This window comes from Tympanuchus pallidicinctus, unplaced genomic scaffold, assembly GCF_026119805.1.
Source record: "Tympanuchus pallidicinctus isolate F22 unplaced genomic scaffold, pur_lepc_1.0 scaffold10, whole genome shotgun sequence".
Taxonomy (NCBI): Eukaryota; Metazoa; Chordata; class Aves; order Galliformes; family Phasianidae; genus Tympanuchus; species Tympanuchus pallidicinctus.
In genome coordinates this window covers 2,875,493-2,891,161 of record NW_026294619.1, presented here as the reverse complement: position 1 = coordinate 2,891,161, position 15,669 = coordinate 2,875,493, and the positions used below count along the sequence as shown (strand labels likewise).

General features: G+C 42.8%; 1 long non-coding RNA gene across 3 annotated transcripts; it reads left to right on the top strand.

The window, feature by feature from the left end:
- The first annotated feature begins 1,383 nt into the window (after positions 1-1,383).
- LOC128090477 (uncharacterized) lies at positions 1,384-13,440 on the top strand. 3 transcript variants are annotated; one of them, XR_008210958.1, is made up of 4 exons: positions 1,384-1,644; positions 7,149-7,218; positions 8,523-8,743; positions 11,130-13,440. It is a non-coding gene; the product is annotated as an uncharacterized LOC128090477 (long non-coding RNA). The 3 variants fall into 3 exon arrangements; XR_008210957.1 differs by lacking the exon at positions 1,384-1,644 and adding an exon at positions 5,246-5,320; XR_008210956.1 differs by lacking the exons at positions 1,384-1,644; positions 7,149-7,218 and adding an exon at positions 5,240-5,320.
- Positions 13,441-15,669: the final 2,229 nt, after the last annotated feature.

The window sequence follows — 15,669 nt, the reverse complement described above, 5'->3', positions numbered from 1 at the left end:
ACCCTTGGGGTCTAAGGTCATTCTCAAAGACAGGTCTTAATACCTATCTAAGCAAAGAAATTTGCTAGCTTTGTGGTTGTGCTATAATCCTTCTGCTGTGTTCTGTTTGTACAGCAATCCCTCTAGACATTCCTGTTGGAAAAAGCAGAAGCTGTACGTTGGTTTAGCTGATGCAGTGGGAGGAATCTGAGCTCTGTTAAACACCTGTTATATTCCATCGCAGAGGTGGCTGCTCTTTGCTGTCAGTATGAGCATCGTACGTGTCTTCTGTAAAGAACTTTGGGATCAATGAAATGAAATGAGCTACTGAAATATATGCTAATATTCCAACTAGATCCATAAAACAGAAGACTGGGTGGTTGGAAATGCAGTTTATGAATATGCAACACTCAATTTAAAATAATTGTGCAGTTCAACAAATACAAAAAGGGAAAATTTGGGGACAGACTCTGTTTGGTACTCTTGTTTAATTGGCTATAATTTCTCCTTCACAGCAGTATGGATTTTAAAATGTATCATAACCAGAGTTGGGAAAGTTACAGAATCCATATTACACAAGAATTTTCCCCAGTTAAATAGTGGTTGCTCTGACCACCACAACCCTCTCTCTTTTGCATTTACTTTCTGCGCACACATTCACAGTTGGGAGATGCTCCCATTAAATGTTGGCGGAAAGCCATTTTTAGCTTGCCAACCCACGTCCTGGTAATGGCAGAGAACAAAGAATAAGCTCAAACACATCTACATATTTGCACTGAAAGTTGTACTTTACATTGGACCAGATGCTGCTTGTCACAGCAAAGAGGAGGAGTTTCCCCAAATCTCTTACTGCAACTCCAGCTCCAAAGTAATTCAGCAAGTCATTTGCACATGCCTAAATCCAGGTAAAATGTTAATGCACACACAATTACTTTATGCAATTGTGCACACAAAGATTGCCTTTAAACTCCCACCCAGTCAGCAAGCTGAACAGCTGCCTGAATTTCCCAGTAGGGAGGCTTCAGGACAAGCCTGGGGGAAAAAGAGGTTTTGAACATGTTGCAAGTGGTCTAGTTCTTCTCTATTCTCTTTTCATAAACTGAATCCTCTTTCAGGGGGAGTGAGGGCCATTAGTTTCTTCATTACTCCCTTTGTCTACAAGAGATAGCCTCAGCAAACTGGGAAAACATGCATGGGATCTAGCAGAGTTAAAGCAGATCCAATAGCAAACCTCTCATCCTTGCTGCTGACTGGAAAAAGAGAGGAGAGGGAAGGGAAGGGAAGGGAAGGGAAGGGAAGGGAAGGGAGGGCAAATAGAAAATAACTTTACAAATAAGGGGAAGGGAAGGGCAAATAGAAAAGAGCTTTATAAGTAAGCAAACAATCATTTATTGAGTAAAGTCAAGGCAAATGCCCTCAACACTCCAGCTCCAGGCAGCTGCAATAGATGGTGAAGAACTACGGAGAGAGAGAGTGACCTGTTATCATTCTAGGTCCAAAAAATCAGCCACCACTTTGTTTACAAGAAAACAGGACATGGCAAGTGGGAGAATGAAAGTAGCTGAAGAGGGGAGGAAAAGAGGTGGTGACAGACAGATTGCTTCCAGCCCCACAAACATTGAGAATTACGCTCCCATCTGCACTGCCTCAGCAGGAATTGGACAGGTGAGTACATCAACCATTGCACTGGGGATGCTCCAGTCCATTTCTGATGGAAAAGCAGCCCCTGCAGTGTCACCATGCTTCAGCGGAGCGTTTTTATAGCATGTTGGTTTGATACGCTGTCTTCTGCCTGATTCTTCCACCTGTTCAGCTCACTCTTTCCCCACTACTACAGGCGTGCTACTGGCATCAGGTCTCCAGCCTCTGTATGGTTTGGGATGAGCTGACAGAAAACTGAGTGCCAAACGACTACATGTCTAGGCACTGGGCAGAGAACAAGGGGAAGAGCTGGAGTCTGGGTTTCACCCTTGAATCACCATGGACCACCTTCTGTAACCTCCCATCACCTATCTGTGACAGTTATTTTCTTGCTTGGGAGATCAGCCACGAGGTTTTACCAAATGCCCTGGCTACTGGAAGGGAGGAGAAATAGGAAATGGAAAGGACAGGAATTATCAGCTGATCAAAAACTTCCTGAGCTCACAATACACAGCCTGCTCTTCCACAGGATTTCTCAATCCTTGGCCTATATACACACTATTCAGTATCCTCTCCAAAGCGCTGTTACCTTGCACGCATCCCTCCAGAATTTCAGTCTTTTCCTTCATTTGGTCCTAACATATCCATAAGCAGGCCTGCAAGCTCTAAAACATCAGACAGAAAGAAAAAAAGGCAGAAAACAGGGTCTGTTTTACAAGGCAATGGGCACGGTCTGCCAGAGTTCAATGAGCACTGCTCTCAGACAGCGTTTATATTTTGGGTGGCACAGCAGCTTGGCAAGGAAGAGGGGTCTTTGACGTGTTGTGAGATCCTTGAGATGTGCAAGATGCTGCAAGGACTTTTGGGAAACATTCAACTGCCACAGATTTCAAACTTCCAGAAAGATTCAAAGCCTGGAAAGAGTGATTTCTCATAGTACATGTTATTAGCTGGGAGAAAACTGCACTGTCACTAATACTGCAGCCTCCAATGATCTCCTTAGTCCTCTGTCACCACACATCAGTAATTAGAGAGGCATTTGCTTCAGTCCTCTGCGCTTCCAACCTACCTATCCTTTCTGTTTGAGAATCCTGCCTTTGTCTGGCATACACATGATTGTCTGTTTACTTGAGAAGGAGAGTGAGGTCAGAGAGGAAATTCCAATCCATTTCTGAGCTGCTAAGGCATCAGTGAATATGTGTGATTAGCCTATTTTCACTTAATTTATTGTTGAACATGCAATAACTGTCAGAATAAATCACTTGTAAATGCCAACAAAACTCCCCTGTACCTTAAAGAAAAATGTTGCTGAAAAATAGTGGCAGCCTTATGCATTGTTAGCATTAATTTCAAGCCTCCTCAAAGAAATCCCAAACAAACCGGAGTCTGCTTCTTATGAACTTCCTGTTATCAAGTCCCAAAATTCCCTGTGCCCTCTCCATTCATATAGCTTTGGCCCGCACAAAGTCCAGAAAGATCTAGAGTGTCTACACACTCTTGGAAGCTCTTAACTTCTGCAGACATTTCCCATGAGGACATGGGCACTCCCAAACCACAACAGAGCAGTCCCACATCCTCTGCTGTTTCAGCTTCTGCCCTTTCAGATTCTGCATAGTTGAGGACACGAATATACCTGCTGCAGATGAACCTACTTAGCTTCTCCCCTTCCTTCAGATGCACAAACATCTCCAGCTCATGACATAGGCTGTGACATTACACAGTCCCCATTTGCAGCCCTGCTCAGGCAGATCTGTGGCAAGGAAATGGGGATGGGCAGATCAGGGAAAGGATAAAAAAAAAAACAACAACGCAGCAAGAACAAAAAGAGCTGAACAGAAGTGGTGTTTGAATGGAAGCCAGGAAAATCAAACGATTAAAATGAAGTTTTTTCCTAAGGAAAAAAAGTCTCTAATCTTTCTCTCTTTTGTTGGGCTTTTTGTTTTGTTTTGCTTTTTTTTTGTTTTTTTTTATACTTTTAATCTTGTGTGTTTTCATTTTCAATCTCAGTGTCCTTCTTTTTGAATATATCCTTGCATCAGTGTCAAAAGAAGCAGTAGAAAGCTCTAGCACAGTAAAGTGCTCAGAACAGCAACATGGAAGTTGAGGACATCAGCAGATAGAAAATGCCACTGTTCTGAATATTCTAACCCTTGCTCCTAGAATCTGGGCCACCGTTTTTAAAAGGTAGAAAGCATGTAGTGAAGAGTATAGCTTTATCATGAAGAATTCTTACTTCCTCTCTAGGTGCAATCAGGGACAGCAGCATTTTTGTCCACAGCTTACTGGCAGAACATTTTGTACTCGGATTTAATTGCAAATATTAAATTGATGACCAGTTAGGCACCGATCGGGGCATAAAAACTGCATCCAAAAGTAAGTAGGGTACTGTTGTTGTTTGTTGCTGTTGGGTTTTTGCTTTTTTTTTTTTTTCTGTGTTTGAACAAAGAAGAAAAGAAACAGAATTTTGTAGAATAAATTGTGCATTCTGGTGGGAGCTTGTGTCTACTCTCTGGAAGAAGTACATCAGCAAATAATGTGATTTCATTCCCGAGTGAAGGCATCGGGGCTTTCTGGGGCAACACACCCATAAAGTCAGAACTGAACATCTAATATGAGGCACTGTGAATCTTGTGTTTGGTTGTCAAGATCAGCACCTGCACATGGATGTTTGAACACCAGTGTTAATGTTGGTGTCTGACCAGAGCAGTGGAAAAGGGAGCCAGGTTGTGTGCATGGCACTGTGCAAACGTGAGGAAAAATGCTCTTCCCAAAGGTTTTCATTCTAAGGCCCTGCACTTAGCACCTTGTATCGGAGAAGACTACAATCAATATAAAGTATAATTCATAGTGCACTTTTATTTCCTTTGCTTTCCTAATACAAACAACTTATCTGACTGCCCCTCAGTCAATATTCAATTAGAAGGTAATTAGTTGCTATGTGTAACTGAGTCTGGACAAAAAAAAACAACAACAACAAAAACCAACAACACAGAAGTGGAAAGAAAAGGGAATGCCTCTTTTACTGAGCCTTTCTATAGAACAGGCTGCAGACTGCGAAACACACGGCGGCCACTTCTGCTGACTTCCCTCATGCAACCACCCTCCCCAGCTCCCTCCAGCAGCAGAACTCTTAGAAAGCTTACAAACCAGGCAGCAGATCATAAATTTCCTTGCCTCAGATCACATCCAGGTCCCTGCTGAAGTCCCATGATACAGCTGGTAGCTCTAAAGAGAGACCAGCACAGGCAAGCCCAAAGTGATCTGACCATTGCAACAGATAGAACTGATACAACAGATTAAATTTCACTTTCAGAGGCTTTTGCATTTATATTTCTAGAATGGCCTGGTCACCAGGAATATCTATCATTCTATGAGACACAGTGAAATGGTACTTTTCTAGATACACAGTATTTTCTCTTCTGAGAAGTTTGCTTTTATTCTTCTGCGCTCTGTTGCTTTTCTTTGGTTAAATAAAGGCATTCAGTAAAGAAGCACAGGTTTGCACTTTGTACATGAAAGCTAAGACAAACAGCAATGTTGCCATGGATTTTTTTAAACTCCAAATAAAAATAAACAAACACATCTTGGCAGTGTTTGGAATAGAAGCTAGTGAATAATTCACAATGAATAATTGATTTGTTGAATTTAGCTTGGGTTTTTTGTTCTTCTTGTCTGCTGGTGGAATGTGTACTACCAGATGGTGAGTTCAATAAATGTATTCGTTTTTCCAATTTATTTGATGGATTTTCCCCCATTTTTCCCCCTCAAAGGTGAAGGCTGAAATTCCAGATGGTTTGACTAGTGGCCAGATAAGTCACAATGTATTGTTTTCGCTTCTTTTTTAGAAAGGTGGTAAGAATGATAACAGGAGCAGAAAAATGCATATATGAAGCAAAAATGGGGAGGGGGAAGTTCATATCAAAAAGAAGACAAATAAGTGAAGTTGTGATAACAGTCTATAAAATACTGAGTAATACAAAGAAAGAAGGTGAAGAGCTACTTATTTTTTTTATAATGCAAGAAAAATGAGCAGTTAATGAACCTGAAAGGTGGTGATTACAAATTTACTAGAGAAATTTAGTTTTAACAGAACACTGAACTTAGGCAGGGGAACTCATTGCCACATTATATTAAAGCCAACAGATCAGCAAAATGAAACAAAGAATTACAAGAATTTACCCAAATACAAAGCACGAATCCTGATTAGAAAGACTATATTGCCTCATAGCTTAGGGACGAAACTAATCATTATTATTGATAAATATGTTATATTAACTGCCAGCTATGGTGGTTCCCTTACCTTTTTGCTAAAAATCTGCTGTTGCCCACTGGTAGGTCAAACTAAGGCTCAAGGGACTTCAAGACTGATTCTCTCTGACAACTGCTAGGGCCAAAGTAATGCACAAATCCTCCTAACCTGAACATCCTTGGCAGAATTTCTAACATTCAATTTCAATTAATATTTTCATGATACCAAAATTCATTTTCTTTTTTTTTTTAATTGCAATAAAATGAAATTGTTCAAATAAATGCAGGGAGAGGATGAAAGGGCACTGAGTGAAACCACAGCACATTCACTGGCAAGTTTGATCTAACATTCATAAAAATACAGTTTGTATTATTTACCAGCAAACACTTCACTCAGGGGGAGAAGCGAGTAGCATTTTGTAAAGGCTGTAATCTCACTAAATGTGTTGATATTCGTGGAAGGAGAGTATTCTGTGGTTTGAAATAGAGCTGTTAAGTGTTTACCAACTAGAGTCCTTGGTGTACAGCTCAGATCTGCAGAAAGATGCCAGCACCTGAGGATCTGATAGTGAGCAAAAATTTAACAACAGGTACACTGAAGAATCAATGCAAACTGCAAAAAAAAAAAAAAAAAGCAAAAAACAAAAAACCAACAAACCAAACCATGACAAATCATTATAAACTCTGAAAGATATATAATAGTTTAAATATGCCTTCTGTTCCCTGAAGGGCCCAATTCTGATCTGTATAAAAGTTCATGCAAGTTTTGCTATAGCTGAGAGTGAACAAAATCTTTTGAATTATTCTCAAAAGAAAACACATCAGTAACCAAAAGTATCCCAAAATCACATTGGAATTTGGCTTAAGTCTGCAAAGAAGCGATTGAATTAAATGGTATTATTCATTTCCACCACCTCACAAATCACTGTCTTCCATGAGGCAGCATCAAGGCCTGCATAAACCATCGCGGTCCTCCTGCTCTGCTTCTGCTGACTCAAGCTTCTTCATCTGTTCTCCTGCGGGAGCTCCATTTGCTCACTTCCTCTATACTTCATTTATATCAGAACAAAGAAATGCAGGCTGATACATAAATACATATTTTTATTTTTATTATGGCAGTTTCTCTGTAAACCTATAGTGAAGTAACGAGCGTGCAGCATATAAGCAGAGCGGATAAGGGCCACAGGGACATACAGGCCACACCAATTGCACCCACTACCTCCTGCTCAAACCCAGCTTTCTAATAGCCTGTAAATAAGCTTGCTGGCTTCTCCCCTCAGGTCCTGCAGCAGTGGAAGGCAGAGAACAGGTTGCAGCTGAAGAACTGCTGAGCCTGTGAAAGCTGGCCAGGTAAATGAGCCAGGATTGCCAGCCAGCTTCTTAGGGGCTGAGCGCCTAGGGGTTCATGACAGGGTAACAGATTTACAGCCCTTCTCTCCAAAACAAATACTGCAGCATGGAAAACCCACTCTGCTCTCACCAACTTCCCCTCCAACTCTTCTCCTTGTGCTTCCTCTTTTCATCACTTCCTTCATTCTTAATTCCTGCTCTGGTCTGTAAAAACTACAGCATCAAAGATGGGACAGATTTAGTGGAGATTTATTCCTTGCTGGTTTATGCAGTTGCAATCCTGCGGTGCTTCCCCTCCAACAGTCAGAGACTCCTGATTGTGCACCATGCCCTCCTACCTGCCAGACTCCCTGAAATAGAAGAGGGTCAAAGGGAAAGCTATGCCACAGCCCTGTCCCCAAAAGCTTGTGGAGGGCACAGCCAAGAGCTGGGTGCTGCTAGGTCCAAGATCTACTTTTCTGCAGATTAGCCCCAGACAGCTGGTCTTTCTACACCAATCTTTCTTCTGAGCAGACCTAACTCCTGCAATTGCCCAGTTCAGAGGAGAGATGAGTTTTCTTGGCTGAATCACCCTGAAGGGGTGCTGCTGCAACACGGAAGTGGGGAGCACAGTTGGAGCCACGTGTCCTTTTATTTCCATGTGTCCTGGAAATAAAATTGCTCCTTTTAGCTCGTCAGGCCAAGGAGGGGGAAGACATTAAGGCCCTTGTTTTCCCAGTTCCTTCAGGCTGGCATCACTTTCCTAAACTGCTAGCCCACATCACGTAGTTCCCATAGCAAATTTATGTGAGAGCTCCTACGAAGAAGGGGCAATCGTGCTCCACTGTCACCTTCCAGGCCTGCTCCTTCTCCTACATCACGTTCTCCTTGCCTGCCAAAACACTTCAGCTGCTTTGGATAAAAGCTAAATAAATAGGAGGCAGGATGAGAGGCAAAGAAGAAAAGCTCTTCAAAAACACGCAGGCGAGCAGTCTCACTGCCAAGGGAGTCCCCATGCTGGCGGGCTCCCTTGCCCCTCCTCATCCTCTTTTATTTCCCTCATTCCCAGTGGGCTGCAGTGCCGGACTGCAAGAAACACGACAAGGTCACACTGTTTGATTCTGATGCCAGTTTCAATTATGTCCTGGCTTTTATAACCAAATCAAAATACAAAAGGCTAAAACAGAAAAAAAAGAAGGGGGGAGAGAAGACAGCAGAATCCAGCTGCAGGCTGGGAAATGACATTTCAATTTGTCAATTGATCCAGTCCCCCTCCTCACCCTCCTTTATTTTTCTTTTCTCCCTCTGTCCTGTAAATTAATTAGCCCGTTCATCATGTGGAAAGACTGCACACGGGGCTGCCCAGAAATGGATTGCGACAAAGCAAACCTGCTTTCTATCTGCGTATGGGGACCAGAAATGTAGCCACAAAATGGTCATGTGGAAGAAAGGTCCCAGTGTGTTCAATTTTCAGGTTTGGGGCTGGCCTGGAGAGATCACAGATATGCTTTCCATAGACTCTCCAAAGGACCTGAGCACATGAAAAGTGCTAAGTAGCTACCTTTCTTCATCAGCTTAGATTTTGTCCAAGCTTGGGAAACAAGGACTAAGAAGGCATTCAACTAAATGAAAAGCTGAATTCAAAAGTGCTGGAATACCTTTCTTCCTTTTTTCCCCCTCCTTCCGCACATTATATTATTAGACTGTGGGACTCAAAGCTGAAGGAAATAATTGAAAGGAAGACTCTCACAGTATTGCAGACGGGGCAGGACGGAGACATATCGCAACATCCAGAATTATGACAATGAATGACAGCAACATTTCTAAAGACATATTGAAGTTTCAGAAAGTAAACTGAAGACTCCTAATTCTCATGACTAGGAATGAAACTTAGCATGAGGATCGGATTCTCCAAATGTGCCGCTTTGCTCCTTTTCTCTGATGTATCTGTTGACCATCATGACAGCTGGTCTTCTGAATCTAGATCTGAGTCAGACCTCAATTTTCAGATGCCCTAGCTTAAGTGCCACCACTGCAACATGAAAGAAGTGAAATATCCTGAAGAAAACCCATTCCCAGGATCTTTACATCTTCTAGCAAAATCTGCCATAATGGCCCTAGGCACGTCTCAAAAATCCCAATACTGGTATGAAGAGGAAATCATCTAGCTTAGTTGAATCTTTGATCCAAGCCTCTGTCCTGACAAATAGACAAGTTGAGGACTCCTGGCCTTTTGTACCATTTGTCTGTTTATAATGCATGGCTATGTCCCAGGGCTTCATCAAGTTCTGACTCTCATTGGCAACGGGCACTTTCTTTGTCCAAGGCCTCTTACTGGAGTATGACCCTGTCATCAACCACACTAAGCACAGCTAAATCTCTGTGGTAGAGAAGCACCTGCAAGACAGTAAACACTGACTCTCCCCTCTCATATCCTAATGAGAAAGAATATCCACAAATGAGACACTTAAGGAGCAAACAGCCAAAAAGTGTAATGTAGTAATATGGAAAATTAGGGGCTGAGCACAGAGCTAGTTCAAGAGAGTACAGCTTTGCTGAAGTCCATAGCATTTTTCCAAGCATACACTTGGATCCATATATTTTCAGTTATTCAGTATTCAGGCATTTATTTTCCCAATCTCTTATTCTTTTTATCCATCCATATCTATGCAAATCTCATTTCTTCAGCCCAGCTCACCACAATAAGTATCTCTCTCGCACACATAAAGCCTAAATTTTATCAAGCATTTTATTTACTTCTGTCCCAGAGGAGAGGGGAGAAAAATGGAGAGAGAGACAGAAAGAGAAAGATAAATGAGATTACCGCTGCCTCTTTTTTTTAGTAATTGGTAGGTACTAAGACATTTCCATTATTGGCACAAACAAACAAAACCTATGGCTGAACAACTCAGCAAGAGCAGCTTCAGGTGAACACTCCAAGTGCCTCAATGTGGCCAACGAAACACCAGCACCACTGAAACTCACAGACTGCGTGGGGGTGGAGGGAGAATCCATCCTTACCCACTTAGCTCTGAAGAGAGAGCAGGTCCTGCCAGTGCCAGACAGGGGACAGACATTCAGCGGAAGAAAGACCCCCAAAGAACACATGCTCAGTGTGCGAAAAAGGCAGCACACAGACAAAACTGGCAGCAAGAGCAGGAGTGAAGGGAGAAAGGCACATTACATGCCAACTGCCTTGCTGTATGCCAGTGTCTGCTCAGCCGGGAAGTGAGAGATGAAGAACAGCGAAGGGACAGTACTGTGACTTGAGGAAGAGATGCAGACAGAAACAGTTCCTGAACACTTTCTGATGCTGCATTCACAGCACGGCCGCTTGCCACATCCCTCTCCTGCTCATCACAGCCAAGCGATGGGGAGTGGTGACCCTTCTCCCTCTGCCGCAATAAGACACAGTGGTTGTTACTTACACTCCTCCATGCCATGCAGTCACAAGCTGAGCACTGGGACTGCCAGCTTGGCACCCACCTCTGCTGCTGCATCTCAGTGCTCCTATAGGGACGTTTCTGTTTTCCCCAAAGCAATATGAAACACCCTGCTTCTTTTATTCTTCATTAAACACCGTCTGACATTGCCCAAGAAAAGCAGTGTTTAAAACCTCTCTAGTGGAAACGATACAGTCAGTGATCCAAAGTTAAAAATGCACAGCGGGAAGCTCAGCAACTTGTGCGGGCCAGCACACCAGGGCTCCCTGTCCCAAAACTGCAGTTATCCAGATCTACTGCAGAAGAATATTTTGTGCTCCAAACCCTAGCAAGAATGGAATGACTGCAATGCACAGCTGGGTTTGCTACACACATGCTTATCCCCTGATACGCAGTTGAGATGAGTTCAGGAAGAATTATTATCAGCATATTCTAGCTATTTGAAAACAAGGCAGAAATCATTCATTTCACGTTTTTTTTTTCTCCCAGTGTCTTCAGACCTTGCCACTGCACACAGCTCTTCCATGACTCAGTTTCCCAAGAGTGAAATGAAGATAATGACATCACTGCCCCAGCTGAGGGCTACAAGGCTCTGATATTTGTTATACAGAAGATGGAAACTGCAAACACAGATCGCAGAGCCTGAAGGAGAAAGGAATGAATCTGTCCCACAGCATTTTCTCAGAAGCCCAGCTCATTCCTGCCTGCAGTGCCAGTGACCGTTTCAATTGAACGTCTGACAGACTGGATGGCACGTATCCTTACAATATAACTAACATAGTAATTTTGCCTTCTGCAGCTCACAAATGGGGAATCCAGTCACAAAAATGCTGTGTGCCATTCCCAAGGTCACAAAAGCAGTGCATGGCACTGCAGAGATCAGGATCCAGGCCTCCTGCATTAAATGCACAGCTGCCTCTCTCCACTTTCTTGCAACTGAAATCTAGGATTAGATCCTGGAATCACCCATCCAGTACCTTGAAAAAATATGATGTGCTCCAAAGCTGTTACAAAGCAAGACGGCACGAATAAAGCAATTCCCAATAAAAAGGACAGTTCAAATTTCTTCGTCTTTGACTTGTGCAAAAGACAAGAAATACTTAATTTTTCCTGCCCAAACACTACGTGAAAACCTGCTGAAATACATTTTCAGACCAGAATATGTTGGTTAGCATAAAAGAATTGCTTCCCTGCCCCTCCATTTTACAGCAAACTTCTGTGTTTAATGCCAAAACACCTAGTTTGCTAAAGGTCACAGAGAAGTGACAAGAAAAGCAAGAAAATAAATACTCAAAGCAAGAGGATGAACATTTGGACATACATTCATTCTGAATGTTCTTTTCATTGTTTGGACATTATTTTACACCTGAGTCATCCTAGATCTTTCAAAAACAAGGACAGAAAAGGGAGAAGAAAAATAAGCCAGTAAGAAGGATTTTTTTTTTTTCAAATCTCCTTGTCATTTTGCATCAAAACAATTCAGGAATTACAGAATGCTCCTGGCCCAAGAGATGTGATCTTGCTAATGCACTTCAGGTGCTCTTTATCATCTCAGGGGATGCACTTCTAGGGGAATGACAACTCAGAAAAGACCAGCAGGAGGTGACTGGTCAACTGGATCTTGATTTGACTTATGTTGCAATCCTCTGGTTCTCCAACTCCTTCCTTTTTCTTCCCAGCTTTCCAAGGAGATGTAGGGGCACTTCTCTGTAGAGCTGAAACATGAATGTCCCCAAAGATTTTCCCCTTGTTTCCTTCAGGGAAAGAAAGAGATTATCAAGGTACCTGCAGAATTTCACATATTAGATAAACTTCCTCATGCTTCCTTGAACTCCACTCTATCTGCCTAGTCCCACTCAACCTGCAGGCAAGGCGACCTAAAAAAGATTTATTCTACACATCCTAACGGCAAAGACAAAGTATGGGTTGACATATCTGCCTCTAAACTTGACACGCATTTCTTTACACGTGAGTGCTGCCAACTTGCACACATTGATGCAACTGGAGACAGGGACAGCAACTGTACAGGTGTCTAAGCTACATCTCTGAATGTGATATGAGAAGCACAGGCCAAAGATTTTAGGATTATTTTATGATTCTCTGAAGAGAATCATCCTAAGATTCAGAGAATTTTAAGAACTTTTGGTTCCTTATCTGAACTTCAAAATCTTTTGAGGTTTCTCTCAGGCTGGCAATAACAGTCCTAACTACACTGACAAACAGCAACAGCCTCCTCAGCCCTTCCATTTTTGCAATAAAATAGAATTCTCTTCCTTCTTTCTTTTTAATTAAAATTTTCTCTTCTCTTATTACCTTGGGCTGTTGCTTTGTGTCTAGAGTTCCTGACCACAGAAACAATAAAAAAGTTCTCGGTGCCCATGAAAGGACTCTGAACTATCTGATCTGTTCAAATGAAAGGTAAAGACAAAAACTCAGACAAGATCAACCTGCTTCTTCCTCACACTTCAAGAGACAGTCCAGATAATTGTAAATGGTGAGGGATAAAACAGCTCAGAGGATTGGAGTGACTTATCTGTTCCCAAAATTTTTGATCATACTAAAAAATTAGCCTTTCTAGCTTCTCCTGATGTATGGAAAAGTGATGTTCCTGTGCAGTGCTGGCCATGGCACACTGCAGGACAAGAGTGTGGTTCAAGCCACAGGTTCTTCAAACGAAATTTCCCTATAGGGCTACTATGAAACATGAAGAGTTGCTACCAACTAAAACAGGCTGGTACAACACACAGACTGTGAAGCAATACGTTCAGCCAATTCACTACAGAGCATGATCAGAGCCTCCACAGAATCACAGAATCCCAGAATCACCCGGGTTGGAAGGGACCTCAAGGATCATGTAGTTCCAACCCCCCTGCCTAGCAGGGCCACCAAACGTACACATTCAGTGTATGTTTTCTCCAGAAAACAGGTACATCGAGAAGAAGCTGAAGGAAGGAAATCTGAGAACCAGTGAAGAAGTCTTCAGAGACGCAGCTTGTCTGTGAGTGCCTCACTAACTTAAAAGGTCTTTGTTATCCAAAATAAATGTGTGCTGGGTGTCAGACCATTTCTCAATGTGTCGGAACAACATACTCCTTTCCACTCCACCTCTGGCATCAGTGATAGTTTCAGACACCAAAAACTACTAGGGCCAAAAGAAAGCGAGGGATCTTTCCAGAACAAGTGTTAATGAGAAGGGGCCAAAAATTGGTCTTACAACTCTTAGAGTGCAATTTGATCTACGAATAAGAAATTACCCTTCCAAATGGCTGATTTGACCCTTTTCAGTAGCATGACTGTAAAAAAGAAAGAAACATAAAAGAATATATGCATAAAATGCTGTAGAGCAGTGGTCATGGCTCCAGCACATAAAACATTTGCTCTGCCAGTGGACAAAGTGTAAATCCTATTTTTCTTTCCTTTTTTTTAAAAAAATAAATAAATAAAGCAAAGATGAAAAGCTCTAAATGATTCAATATTTTATACACACTCCGTATACTGCAGCCTTGAAAAAGATGCCGCAGCATGACGGGCTTTGGAGACTTTATCTTGCTGCAGGAACTGAAGAAGAGCAATTTTAACGCTGACATAATAGTCAAGCATGTGTTTGTTTGGCGGTTATCCACAGCTAGTACCAGGGTGCTGGTGAATACACTCTTGGCAGTTTTGTGAATGCACAGGTTTTGTTTTTAATGGGTTGTACTCCACGTGCACGGATGTTTCAATTTATGCCTATATATGTTAATGGCATACAAGCAGAATTACATGAATGCATGCATGCAAATTGCTGGGTTTTGCAGCAGTGTCCTTCACCATATCACACAGCTCCTGAGTCACACGATGAAAACAGCACACAGACAGCACTGACCAACCCAGAGCTAACTTCAGGCACTTGGCCCATCCCAAGGAAGTGAATGCTCCCATCGCAGAAGTAAGCTCTGCTCCTGAATAGTGGAATCAGTGCACCCCCAACAAGTTTGCTGTTGACACCAAGCTGAGCAGTGCAGTTAATAAACAGAAGGAATGGATGCCATCCAAAAGGATCTCAATAAGCTTGAAAAGTGGGCTTATGTGAACCTAATGAGATTCAACAAGGCCAAGTGCAATATGCTGCACTTGGGTTGGGGCAATCCCAGATATGTGTAAAGATGAGAAGAAGAACTCATTGCGAGCAGCCCTGCAAAGAAAGAATTGGGCATCCTCGTGGATGAAATGCTGGACACAAGCCAGCAGTGTGCGCTTGCAGCTTGGAAGGCCAATTATACTCTGGGCTGCATCAAAAGAAGGGTGACCAAGAGGGCAAAGGAGGGGACTGTCCCTCTGAAGAACTGTGTCCAGGCCTAGGGCACCCAGTACAAGAAAGATGTGGAGCTGTTGGAGTGGGTCCAGAGGAGAGCCATGAATGTTATCAAAGGACTGGAGCACCCCTGCTATGAAGAAAGACTGAGGGAGCTAGGCTTGCTCAGCTTGGAGCAGAAAAGGCTATGGGAGAGCATTTCAGTACATGGGGAGCACTTATAAAAGGAGGGAGACTGACTTCTTACATGATCTGGTAGCGATAGGACAAGGTTGAATAGTTTTAAACCAAAAGAGGGGAGATTTAGGTTAGATATCAGGACGAAATTATTTACTCAGAGGGCAGAGAAATGTTGGAATCATTCCTATAGAAGCAGTGGAAGCCCCAACCCTGGAGCCATTCAAGACTAGGTTGGCTGGGGCCCTGGGCAGTCCGATCTAGTGGGTGGCAGCCCTGCCCACGGCAGGGGATTGGATCCAGACAGTCTCTAAGGTTCCTTGCAAACCAAGTAATTCTACAAGTCTACAATTCACTGGCTGTGACCTTCACCCTTATGTGCAGCTTGATCCAGGGTTGTGCCACTGTGTTTCGTGCCATCAGGCACAGGGGTACAGATTTCAAATGCTATCCAGGGGATATGCATTTACCAAGACACCACAAGGTGGATGATCAATGAAGGGTCAGCCCTGGGCCATGCTGAACAAGGCCATAAACCTCATAAACTATGCTGCATGC